Source organism: Phaseolus vulgaris, chromosome 6, assembly GCF_000499845.2.
Source record: "Phaseolus vulgaris cultivar G19833 chromosome 6, P. vulgaris v2.0, whole genome shotgun sequence".
Taxonomy (NCBI): Eukaryota; Viridiplantae; Streptophyta; class Magnoliopsida; order Fabales; family Fabaceae; genus Phaseolus; species Phaseolus vulgaris.
Window position 1 is genome coordinate 7252761 of NC_023754.2, and position 14117 is coordinate 7266877.

Genomic DNA, 14117 nt, shown 5'->3' on the forward strand with positions numbered 1-14117 from the left:
GAATTTGAGATTGAAGAAAATGATGAATTTGGAGAAAAGAAAGTGAAAAAGTGAGGTTATTTAGATTAAGGGGAAAGAGTGAAAGTAAAGGAAAATGAAGAAAAAGTTTGTGAGATTGATATTTGTTTTTTTAAATTATTGAAATTGTACTGGATCAGAGTGCTCAGAACTCGACGTTCGGTAGTCAGATCTCGGTGCATGGCACAGACAGGTCAGCTCGGCTTTTGGGCCAGTATAGCGGGCCATGTAGTTGGGCCCTAGTTGTATGAGTAAGTATGTTTTTGCATAATTAAGGTAATCCTTCATCCATAAGGCCTAGGCAGTTAGCGAAGGATAATTGTGGACCTAGGGGTGCGCTTAATGTGTATGGGGTCTAGGTCAAGTAAATGTTTTTCTTTTTAAACGTAAGCCCATGTGTTTTAGGGCACGTAGAGGTTAATTTGCATGTATAGGAAAAAATAATGTTGCACCATGAGTAGGGTGTCCACGTAAACAGCTGATGTTGGTACATGAGTTGGTACCCTAGTGGTTATTCTGTTATTATTTTATGCACTCCCTAGAGGAAAAATTGGGTTTTGTTACAGCACCGTAAGAGTGTGCCCTTGAACAAAATATTTTCCTGTTGAGTATGCTTTCAGTTGAGTTTAGATTCTCGTGATGGAAAGTTGTTACAAGAGGTAAGCTATAAAAATAGGCTTGAGGCTCAAGGTTAAGGTATGTTGTTTCTAAGACTAAAACTTACTACTTCTTAAATTTTTATAAGCCCGACTTGATCATCGAGTGCAATCAACAGGTAGGGCCTCCTCTGTTTCAACGGAAGTACGATCCAGATCAGCAAGAGTAAATAACAAATTCGTGAAGAGACAAACGTAGGTAGAGCTTGTCATCAGAGTCAACCGGCAAATAGGTCAACTGGTACGAACATAAATTATAAGGATAGAAGTTTTTTTGTGTGGTTAAAATTAATTTAAAATAAAATTTAAATAGTTATTTACTTATAGAACTCACATGTGATTAATATACCGTTTAAAGTAAACTACGATTTATCTGAAATTGTGAATACATATAAAATTGTTAAAAAAATAAATTTTGATAAAATTAAATAAAATTTGAGTGGAAATAGTTGTAAAATATTTAACCAAAATTATAAATTTTGTAAAACTTAATGAAATAAACTCAAATTGGTGTAAAAATTTAACACCAAATAAATATTAAATATAAAATAGAATAGTGTATAAAGAGAGTTAAATTATAATAATTAGGAGAAAATAAAAAAAATAGATCATAAGAGCAATCTAATAGTGGCAATAACTATAAAAATGTATAAAAAATATTTCCATAAAATAAAATTATTATTATTATTATTATTATTATTAATATTATTATTTAATAAAATTATTTTGATTATTATTATTTTTAATATTACTATTATATTTATTATTTATGAATTTTATATATTATTATATAAATTAATTTTGAATATCATTATTTTTTAATTATTTTATTAGTATTATTATTTTTAATTTTTAATTTTTATATTACTAATATTATTAATTTTTTATGATTAATTTGTATAGAAATATTTCTATTATTATATTATATGATATTATATAATCAATTATTTATAATATAATGGATTGTGATGTTGTACATGTTCAATGTCTCACTCCATAATTTTTTATTTTTTTAAGCATCTTTATATCTCTTCCAATATAATAAACATTACAACAACAAAAATTTAAGATTTAAGATTTAAATTTAAAATTTAAAACTAAAAAAATTATTAAATAAAAATTAATTTTAGAGATTAAAAATAATTAATTGTTATATTAATTAAATCAGATATTATTTTAGATATTAAAAAGTATTGTTCTCGCCGGTTGACTTGAGTGGAAAGTTCCGCTTCTAACCTGTCTCCTCTAGATTCTATTATGCATCTTCTCGTTGCACTGGAATGTGGCCTATTGGGACAAAGGGACTCTAAAGGGACTCTACCTGTTGATCACATTCTGACGATCAAGTCAATGAGAGCTTACCAAAATAAGATAAGTATTCAGTTTAAGTCTAGTATTCAGAAACAACGTACCTTTACCTGAGGTCTAAACTCCTTTTATAGCTTACTCGTTTAATAATTTTCACTCACGAGAATCTAATCTCAACCGAAAGCATACATAACAGAAAAACATTTTGTTCATGGGCACCTTCACTCACGGTGCTACAACAAAAGAGAATCTTATGCACCTTTATTCTCGGGTGCTCTCTACTTATTAACAACTTTATCTTTTCAATCAACAACTTTATACATATATAACAAAATTTATTATTTTAATTATTCTCCATCGGGCTTACCAATATAATTGGGTCAAACTCATGACCCACCTTTTGGACCCAACAACCGAGCTATCCACATGCCTAGATTGAGGTTCCGAGATCTCGAACACTCTTGCCTTGTACAAATATTAATATCTAAATTAATTTTTATTATTGATAAATATTTTTTAAATTAATATTTAATTAATTACAAAAAATTTAGTTATCAAATTTAGAATTCAAATATTTTAAAACTTTTAATTTAATATTTTTAGGATTTAGAATATAAGATTTAGGATTTAAAATTGATTAATATATAATTCTTTATTTTTCACATCTTTTGCAAGAATATGGTAAGTCCCTTTTCAGTATTTGTCTGCTTTTATCTTCTTACAAATTGCTTAATCCAGACCTATGCTAGCTTTTATGAGGAGTGCAAAGCTATATGAAAACACAGTGTTAAGGAATGAACAAATTGTATCCCAAGTGTGGTAAGTGACTAACTTTTTATGGGGGCCATTCTTCCCACATGGAGCCACGTTTCCCACTTAACACACCAAATAAAAAGGACCCTCTTTTTATCCACTATCCACTAATCAACTTCAACCCATTTTTTCTCTTCAACCCCAATTATTGACCACTTTCAAAGGACAGCAACTAAATACATTTCATCACAAACTAGAAAGCAAAGAAAAAAAAGTTGCCAGTGTTCTCAAAATGTTCAGAAAATTTTGGAGTGCTATTAAGTTGCTTTGCTTTCTCTTTACGAATAGAATATTTTTTGCTGCATCACTCTATCCCCTTTTGATTAGTTTTAGGCTTAGATTCATAAAGTTGCTTCATTTGTTGCCACTATATGTTGAACCTACTGTTAATTGCATTGGTCATGAAGTCATGATAACCCAATAGTGGCATGGATGATTCACATTAATTTAGAGATTCTTTTCAAGAAAAGTTTTCTTTTTTTTTTCTCCCCAAAATAAGCTGTGATTATCTAACAACATTACAAGTGTTGTTAGAAATCAAAAAGGGCAAATTCGTATTAACTATTCATGGTTTCTTTGTCATTAATTGAAAATTTGATGCTAAAATATAAAATAGACAACATTTCTTTTATGTTATTGGACATTTCTATTGATAATTATTATAAATTCGTTCATAATTAACAGCATTAAGTAGTATATATATTAAATTTATAAAATTTACATTCAAAACACTGTACTTAAATTACTTTTTATAGAAATATCAAATAAAAGCCTTCTTAGTATAGTGTTAATATTATTATTTATAGAAATTTCACACTAGTTAAAAATTGTGGTCGAAAAGTTATATACAATTAATAACTTATTTTTATAAAACAGGCAACTATATTTGATCATAAATTTTTAATTTCCATGACATGTAAGAGATCATTACCCATTTATTTATCCTAAAATATAAATAAAGTTTGTTCATAAAAATATTTCAAGGATAGCTTTATAATCGTCTTTTAATAAATCATCATACACATAAGATAAAAAAATATAATTAAAGATATATATAATATCTAAATATATATTATAAATGTTAATTTAAGTATTCCATTTAGATATAAATTATCTTCTCCCTTTATATCATCATACAATTTAACTTATTTTTATTATATTTTCTACTTTCTCTTCTATTTATAGGTATTTATACTAATAGTCTAACGTTTAAGTTAATTTAATTTACTGAGAGATGATGATAATATGTTTTGCTTTCTCCACAAATCTAGTAATTAAAGTTTTATGTAACATGTTTCTTTTTTCATCAATTACCAAATCAACAAGAATCCTCCTTAACTTCCCTTGACTCCATTCAGTATGTGTAGTTTGTGCTTGTATTGATGTATCTTTATGCTAACCTAGCTAAAACAACAGTACAGCTATGATACTCAATCTTTTGAATATCAAACTTTTTTTTTTCAATTTCAAGTTTAAATTTCAAATAGGTGTTTGGCATATTGTGATTTTACTTATCAATTTATCATAGATATTATGATGTATAAATAGTGAATATGTTTATGGTTATGTTTTTCATATTCAAAGTATAGTGGTGTTATGTCTTATTGTGAACATAGTTTAATAATTTATGATACTATTTTACTTATAATGTATTACTAGATAAGTGACTTGGAGGATGACATTTCATTGGAAACTTAATGTTTGTTGGATCAAACGTCATCAATGTGTGACAAAAAGTTATGCTTGAACATATCTCTTTGATGTTTAATTATGTTGTTTCAAACATTATATGCTTTTTATGATATGATGTTTAAAAGTTTAGGAAGAAAAAAAACATATAATAAAATTAAGTGTTGAATTTTGTGACATGTTTCAATCATGAAATAATGATCAACTTAAGTCAATTGTTTCATTCTCAATTTGTGTATAATGAGAACATGAGAATAACAACATAAGAATAAGGAAGGGATAAAAGAGCAAAAGAGTTAGACAATATATGTAAAGAAAATAGAAAAAGATAAGAAGACTTGAGAAATAAGAATAATGGGTCAATTGAAGAAGAAAAACATGACTTCATACTCCTAGAAAGATAGCCCAAGAGGACATGGAGGCCAATCAACAAGATCAAGAGGAGGTGGAGGCACAAATAGAAGACGCCCATGGAGGTCAAAGTCCACCTCAAAGGATTACAAGAAGCATGTTCAAAGCTTTGGGAACTAGAGGACATTTATTTTTTCTTTTTGTAATTTCTTTAGTTGAAGGTGCTTAGAGGGAAACATTAGAAACCTCTTTTGTTTTAGCATCTTTTAGGCTTTAGTTAGGAGCTTTAGGGGGGTGTATTAGTAGATAGGTGTAGGAGTAGAATAGGAGGTGTCAAAGTGAAGGAAAGAGTCACACCTTCCTCATGCATGGATTAGGCGCCGGTTTTGAATAGTTTTTAGGAGGGAATTTTGAATTCTCTTAGCTTTATTTTTCAGCACCTTAGGCTATAAATAGAGGTGCTCTCCTTGTAAAATTCAGATTGGAATTAATCTAAGAAAACTCTACTCAAATTTTGAGTGAACTTTGGAGAGCTTTGAGCCTTCTTCTCTAGTCTTATCTTGATGGATCAATGGAGTCCTCAAGTGGCGGCATCACTCTCATCTAGGAGCATTCCACACTTCTAGTGGCGAGATCATCCATCCTCCTTCCATCTTCATGAGCATTTCTTCTCTCCTTCCTTTCTCCTCTTTCTATTGTTTGTGTTAGCTTGTGTTCTTGAGTTTTGGTTAGAGGTTCTTGCTGTTTTTATGAGTTTTTGGTTCGGCAGTTTTATAATTCTGTCCATTCATCTTGTTCCTTTGCTTTTCTTGCTCATTTGTTCGGTTCAATTTGACTACAATTGGTTCATCCAAATGAGTTTGGGATTTGGTACTAGTTTTTGGTGAGTTCTTGTCTTAGAACAATGATCCAACTCTAAGAAAAGTGCCTCTATAATTTTCTGAATTGATATTGATCCTTTGTGCATTTTTTTTTTTTAGAATTGAGTTCATACTTGTATTCTAGACCTATACAAGTTCCAATACATCATTTTCTATTATGTCTTTGCTAGTTCATAATCCTGTTTTTTATTCCTATTAGGATTCCTCTGTTTCTAAAAAAAGTGCTTACTGTTTTTCCTTATTGCAATTGATTTACTTACTGGAAAATTCTGAAATTCTGGATTTGAGATATTCAAAGTGTTAGAAAAGAATAGAAAAAAGAATCATTCAAAAATACTAAGTACACAAAAAATGATAAATAAAATAAAAAAAGTGTACAATTCTGCCGAAAAAAATACGGTAATCTGGCAGCGATTTTGAAAAATTTATTTCTCTCAATTGGCTTACTTTTTTTAATTGATTCCAGTGCCATTTTTGAGTTAACATCTTGAAGTTTCTGTGGTTTAAATTTCATAATCCAGTTCGCTCTACATCATTCCAGTTAAATCAGTGAATATCAAGCACAGTTTGCATTTTTAAAAAAAATTTCCAGTAGCTAATTTTTTTGTTTTCTTCATCTACTCTAGTGCTTTTCCTTAAGTATTCTTTTGTGTGCCTACTTTTCTCATTGAGTTCTTTATTTTCTTGATTGTCTTTCATTCTTACTCTTTGAGTTTGTCTTACATATAGTATTCCTTTTGCAATTACCTTTTCCTTGCTTATACCTTTTCTTGTTTGTCTTTATTGTTTCATTGGTTTTGTGGTGGTTGCTTTTGAGATTGGTGTGCTTGCTTTGACATCTTTCATTTGAGGATTCCAAGGCCTCAAGATCAGATTGGTGCAAGAACATTATTTCTTTGAGAGTGACCTCTTTTTCTACTTCATTTCACTTCGGCAGTTTCAATTGCCAAGCTCACTGTTTTTGCTAATTTTTTTTTTTTTTTTAACTTGTTTGCTGTTTTGTATGTTTGCTGTTTTTAATTACAAATGGCTGGATTTTCAAGTGATGCATCCTAAAAGCAGAATTCTCCTTCCAAAGCTTCAATTCTTGGTGAATTACATGAAGCTCAAAGAACAATTAGACGGTTGGAGGAGAAAATGCAAAAGATGGAGGTCCAACAAGCTAGACCATCTCCTTCTATCCATGATGGACATCATTCTCATAGACCATCTTCAAGAGCTTCTTCAAATGATGTTGGCCGTGAAGATGAGCATAGGAGAAGGAGACCTCCACCCCAAGTCCATGGACAAAGACATCATCACCAAGGGGAAAGAATTCACTACGGCAATGGCTTCTATCATGATGCAAAGTCCAAGCTTCCTTCGGTCAAGCTACCTTGTTTTAATGGTTCTAGTGATCCAAATGTATATTTAGATAGGGAGGCTAAGTGTGAACAAATTTTTGAGATCCATGAGATCCAAGATGAGCATAACCTCAAGCTAGCCACCCTAGAGTTTAGTGATTATGCCATGAAATGGTGGCATGGAATTGTAAAGGACATTATCTATCACAAGGGTCCTCCCGTGGACTCTTGGAACCCTTTAAAGGATCATATGCGCGCTAGGTTTGTGCCCCCACATTTTAGGAAAGACCTCATGTTGAGACTCCAACGGTTTCAACAAGGCACGCTAAATGTGGATGAATATTATAAGGAGCTTGAGACGCTTGTGCTTAAAATTGAATTAGAAGAAAGTGAAGAAGCCATGGTTGCTAGGTTTGTAAGTGGTCTTAGGAAGGATATTCAAGACATTGTTGAGTTACAAGAGTATTCATCATTGGGCTCTTTAGTTCATCTTGCAATGAAGGTGGAAGCCCAACTTGCTAAGAAAAACTATTTTAAAAATGCTTCCAATGATGGATACTACTCCAAGTCTTGGAGAAACAAAACTTCTTTTTCTAAACATCCTTCCAAAGATTCTTCTTTCAAACCCAAGGAATCTAAGCCATCTACTTCTAGACCTAAGTCTCCCACTAGAACATCTAATACTAAATGCTTTAAATGTATGGGTTATGGTCATATTGCTGCAAATTGTCCTTCCAAACGAAGTATGTACATGCATGAGGGCATTGTAGTTAGTGAGCATGATTCGGATTCTCCAAAGCATTCATTGCATTCTCATGCATCTAGTGAGGAAGAGAGCGAATGTCCACTTGAAGGAGACTTGTTAGTTGTGAGAAGACTTCTTGGACAAGTTTCACAACCTTTTGATGAAAGTCAAAGGGAAAATATTTTCCATACAAGATGTCTTATTCAAAACAACATTTGTTCCTTGATAGTGGATGGGGGTAGTTGTGCAAATGTGGCTAGTACAAGAGTAGTAGATAAGCTTGGATTGCCTACTATCTCTCATACAAAGCCCTACAAATTACAATGGCTTAGTGAAGTAGGAGAAATAATTGTTAATAAACAAGTCCTCATCCATTTCTCCATTGGAAAATACAAAGATGAGGTATTATGTGATGTTGTGCCCATGGAAGCCACTCATGTTCTTTTGGGAAGGCCTTGGAAATTTGATAGAAAAGTTTTACATGATGGCTTTACCAACAAACTATCTTTTGAATTCCATGGTCACAAGGTTACTTTAAAATCTCTCTCTCCAAGAGAAGTCCATGAGGACCAAGTTATTATGAAGAAAAAGAGGGAGAGTGAAAAAGATAAAAAAGATAAGAGTTCTAAGCCTACACTCCTTGTGTCTAGGCGTGACATTGAAAGGGAAATAGTGGCTCATCATCCTCTTTTCTTAGCCGTCCCTAGAACTCTTAGAGTTGAATCACTTGTTGATAGTCCTCATTGCTTGGAAAATTTGGTAGAAGAGTTCCAAGATGTGTTTCAAGATCCTCCAAATGGACTTCCACCTTTGAGAGGGATTGAGCACCAAATTGATTTGATACCGGGCTCTTCTTTACCAAACCGTCCAGCATATAGGACCAATCCAAGTGAAACCAAGGAAATTCGCCAACAAGTTGAGGCTTTGATTGAGAAAGGGTGGGTGCAAGATAGCATGAGTCCTTGTGCTATGCCTATCATCTTAGTGCCAAAAAAGGATGGCACATGGCGAATGTGTTCGGATTGTAGGGCCATAAATAACATAACCATTAAGTATAGGCATCCCATACCTAGACTAGATGATTTGTTGGATGAATTACATGGTTCTAAAATCTTTTCTAAGATTGATCTTAAAAGCGGCTACAATCAAATTCGTATCAAACCGGGTGATGAATGGAAGACGGCTTTTAAGACCAACTTTGGTTTATATGAGTGGTTAGTTATGCCTTTTGGTTTAACTAATGCACCAAGTACCTTCATGCGCCTCATGCATCATGTTCTTAGACCTTTCATTGGTAAGTTTGTTGTGGTTTACTTTGATGACATTCTCATTTATAGCTTATCTTTGAATGACCATAGGTTGCATGTTAGGCAAGTTTTAGAAACCCTTAGGAAGGAACATTTGTATGCTAACCTTGCTAAATGTATGTTTGCTCTTGATCATATAGAATTCCTAGGGTTTGTGGTGAGTTGTAAAGGGGTCCATGTGGACAAAACAAAGGTGGTGGCCATTCAAAATTGGCCTACACCGAAATCTTTGAATGAGGTCCGAAGTTTTCATGGACTTGCTTCTTTCTATAGAAGATTTGTCCCAAACTTTGGTACCATTGTCGCACCACTTAATGACATAGTGAAAAAGGATGTGGTCTTTCATTGGGGAGAAGCACAACAAATTGCTTTTGACACTTTGAAAGAAAAATTGACTAATGCTCCCATCTTGGCCCTTCCTAATTTCACTAAGACATTTGAGATTGAGTGTGATGCTTCAAGCATAGGTATTGGGGTTGTTCTCCTCCAAGAGGGCCACCCCATAGCCTATTTTAGTGAGAAATTGAAGGGAAGTCATCTCAACTATTCCACCTATGATAAGGAATTATATGCACTTGTTAGGGCTTTGTTTACTTGGCAACACTATCTTTTTCCCAAAGAGTTTGTGATACATAGTGATCATGAATCTCTTAAATATTTGAAAAGCCAAAACAAACTTAACAAGAGGCATGCTAAGTGGGCGGAATTCATTGAGCAATTTCCTTATGTGATCAAACACAAGCAAGGCAAAATAAATATTGTGGCGGATGCTCTTTCTAGAAGATACACCTTGCTAAATCTTTTAACCTCTCAATATCTTGGTTTTGATCACATTAAGGAACTTTATCATGATGACCTTGATTTTTCTCTCCTCTATCAAGAGTGTCTTAAGGGAGGACACAAAGACTTTTTTATTCAAGATGGCTTTCTTTTTAAGGGAAAACGTTTTTGTGTTCCCCAATGCTCTATTAGATTATCTCTTGTTAGAGAAGCTCATGAGGGGGGTTTAATGGGACATTTTGGGGTTGCTAAAACTTTGGATGTGTTGCATGAACATTTATTTTGGCCTCATATGCATAAACATGTTCATAGTTTGTGTGATAAATGCATAGCTTGCCGCAAAGCTAAGTCTAAAATGCATCCCCATGGTCTTTATACTCCTCTTCCTATCCCTTCAATGCCTTGGGTAGATATATCTATGGATTTCATCTTAGGCTTACCCAAGACATCAAAGGGAAAGGACTCCATTTTTGTGGTAGTGGATCGTTTTTCAAAGATGGCTCACTTTATTCCTTGCCACAAAGTGGATGATGCATGCCACATTGCAAACCTCTTCTTCCAAGAAGTGGTTCGCTTGCATGGGATTCCTAGGTCTATAATGTCCGATAGAGATCCTAAGTTCTTGAGTCACTTTTGGAAGACCTTGTGGGGCAAGCTTGGAACTAAGCTTTTATTTTCTACCACTTGCCACCCACAAACTGATGGTCAAACCGAGGTGGTGAATAGAACTTTGGGACAACTATTGAGATGCTTTATTTCGGGGAATCCTAGAGTGTGGGAGAATTTACTACCCCATGTTGAGTTTGCATATAATCGAGTAGTAAATTCCACCACCTCCCATTCTCCTTTTGAGGTGGTCTATGGGTTTAATCCCCTAACACCTCTTGATCTTCTTCCTATTCCCCTTCTTGGAGATGTCTTGTGCAAAGATGGGGATGAAAAGGCTTCTTTTGTGAAAACTTTGCATAAAGACATCAAGAAGAGAATTGAGAAGAAGGTTGGCAAGTATGCTGAACTTGCCAATAAAAGGAGAAAAGCATTGTTGTTTGATGAGGGCGATTGGGTTTGGCTTCACTTGAGGAAGGATCGTTTTCCTACTCAAAGGAAGTCCAAACTAATGCCTCGAGGGGATGGACCTTTCCAAGACCTCAAGAGGATTAATTACAATGCTTATGAGTTAGATATGCCTGATACATTCTTAGGTAGTCCTACTTTTAATGTCAGCGATCTAACTCCTTTTTCTGTAGGTCTCCAGAATTCGTGGTCGAATTCTCTCCAACTCGGGGAGTATGATGGAGATCAAGCCCAAGAGGACATGGAGGCCAATCAACAAGATCAAGAGGAGGTGGAGGCACAAATAGAAGATGCCCATGGAGGTCAAAGTCCACCTCAAAGGATTACAAGAAGCATGTTCAAAGCTTTGGGAACTAGAGGACATTTATTTTTTCTTTTTGTAATTTCTTTAGTTGAAGGTGCTTAGAGGGAAACATTAGAAACCTCTTTTGTTTTAGCATCTTTTAGGCTTTAGTTAGGAGCTTTAGGGGGGTGTATTAGTAGATAGGTGTAGGAGTAGAATAGGAGGTGTCAAAGTGAAGGAAAGAGTCACACCTTCCTCATGCATGGATTAGGCGCCGGTTTTGAATAGTTTTTAGGAGGGAATTTTGAATTCTCTTAGCTTTATTTTTCAGCACCTTAGGCTATAAATAGAGGTGCTCTCCTTGTAAAATTCAGATTGGAATTAATCTAAGAAAACTCTACTCAAATTTTGAGTGAACTTTGGAGAGCTTTGAGCCTTCTTCTCTAGTCTTATCTTGATGGATCAATGGAGTCCTCAAGTGGCGGCATCACTCTCATCTAGGAGCATTCCACACTTCTAGTGGCGAGATCATCCATCCTCCTTCCATCTTCATGAGCATTTCTTCTCTCCTTCCTTTCTCCTCTTTCTATTGTTTGTGTTAGCTTGTGTTCTTGAGTTTTGGTTAGAGGTTCTTGCTGTTTTTATGAGTTTTTGGTTCGGCAGTTTTATAATTCTGTCCATTCATCTTGTTCCTTTGCTTTTCTTGCTCATTTGTTCGGTTCAATTTGACTACAATTGGTTTATCCAAATGAGTTTGGGATTTGGTACTAGTTTTTGGTGAGTTCTTGTCTTAGAACAATGATCCAACTCTAAGAAAAGTGCCTCTATAATGTCCAACTCAAGGTGATTCCTAAGAAGGTCAAGAACCTTTCTCTATATGGCTAGTGGAATCACATCAACTTAAGTCAATTGTTTCATTTTCAATTTGTGTATAATGAGAACATGAGAATAACAACATAAGAATAAGGAAGGGATAAAAGAGCAAAAGAGTTAGACAATATATGTAAAGAAAATAGAAAAAGATAAGAAGACTTGAGAAATAAGAATAATGGGTCAATTGAAGAAGAAAAACATGACTTCATACTCCTAGAAAGATAATAAAAATCTTACAAATTTATACATCTTGAAAGTGTTTATGCAAGGAAAAGACATGACTATTTGTAGAACATGCCACTCTAATGAATTGCTAAAAAATCACTTCAATATTGTATTTTAGGTGCCAAATGTTAAAACTATCACTTTTCTCTTTAGATTATCATTGTACATATGAATGAAAGACTATCATTTTGCTTTTTGTATTATCATTGCTAGCTCATTATGTTGTTCCACCTTTTAAAGAAGTCTATAATTTATTGCAATAAGTGGCACTAAAAAAAACATGTAAGTTCTGACGATTTTAATGTGACAGTTATTAAAAACTCATACAATTATCCGTATAATACGATTATACGACAAATTAATATATGTCATATTTTTTCTTCAAAATATGTCACTTAGAACTGCCATTTTATGAAGTAGATCACTACCCTATGTTTTCGTTTCCTCCATAGCATTCATCTTTTTTCCAAAAAATACTTTTTCTCTTTTTCCTCCATAACATTCATCGTTTTCCCAAAAATAATTTTTTTCCTAAAACATTATATTCTTCAAATCTTTGAACCCTTCTTTGACCCCTCTGGAAACCCTCTCATTTCTTCTCTTTTGAAACCTTTTCATTTCTTTCTTTGAACCCTCAAACATACCCCTCACTCTAGAATCATCAACCCTTCTTGTATCGGTCAACACCGAACGAGTCTGTCTTGGACACAGTGACGAACGACCGAGTCAAAGGACACTTCAAATCGCGCATTGAATAAGAATCACCAGTTATAAGAGCATTTAGTGTGCTATAACCATATCCGAAATATGTGGGAACATCTCCGCAAAATCAGTTAAATACTAATTAACTAAAAGACGTTATAAATATTCCTTAAACAGCACACCTCCCTATTAATCAGGGATCACAATGTGTTAGTTAATAATTGATATTCAGCCCATCATGAAGAACTAGCACTATAAATAAAACCTCCACAAAGTTGTAAGGTACGTTTTTACTCTGAAAGAACACCCCAAAAATACTAATACTGACTTGAGCGTCGGAGTGCAATCGCAGGTACCCCCAACCGCCCAAGTCCAACAAGTGAAAGAAGGAAGCTCGAAGTTACTCAGAAGATCATCAGCAGGCACCGATACGTCACTAAATTGTGTTACATGGGTCCCCCTTTTCCCTACATAGGTACACTTCTCATAACGGCTCTAACCCAACTCTTATCACTCTCATATCCCACACCACACGCATCCACGCCAACACACCGTTGCCGTTGGTTCTTTCGTCACCACTACCACGAAGACACTATTATGCAACTTTGCTCATCGCCGGCTTGAACGACGCCCTCCCCACATTCTCAAGTTGTGTTCGTCGTGACAACATGCTGGTCATCCACTTCCCTTCGCAACTTCACCAAGTTAGTTGTGTTTTATTGCTATGTATAATGTTTTTTGTTTAACATGCTTTAAAAAATCAGATTTTTTGCCTCAAACATTGATATTTTTTATCATAGCTTATCCTGATTGTTAGGGTTTCAAAAGAATGAAATACCAAAGCTAACTTCTCTCTTCACAATCATATTGTTCTCTTCGTTTGAACATTTGATATTTTTTTTATCAGAAAAAATTAATTAATTTAAAGGAGACACCGTTTTAATCGCACATTTATACAATCGTTACCCTTTTTTTACTTAAATCTTTTTTTATCAAAAAAAATTAATTAATTTAAAGGAGACACCGTTTTAATCGCACGTTTGTACAATCGTTACCTTTTTTACTTAAA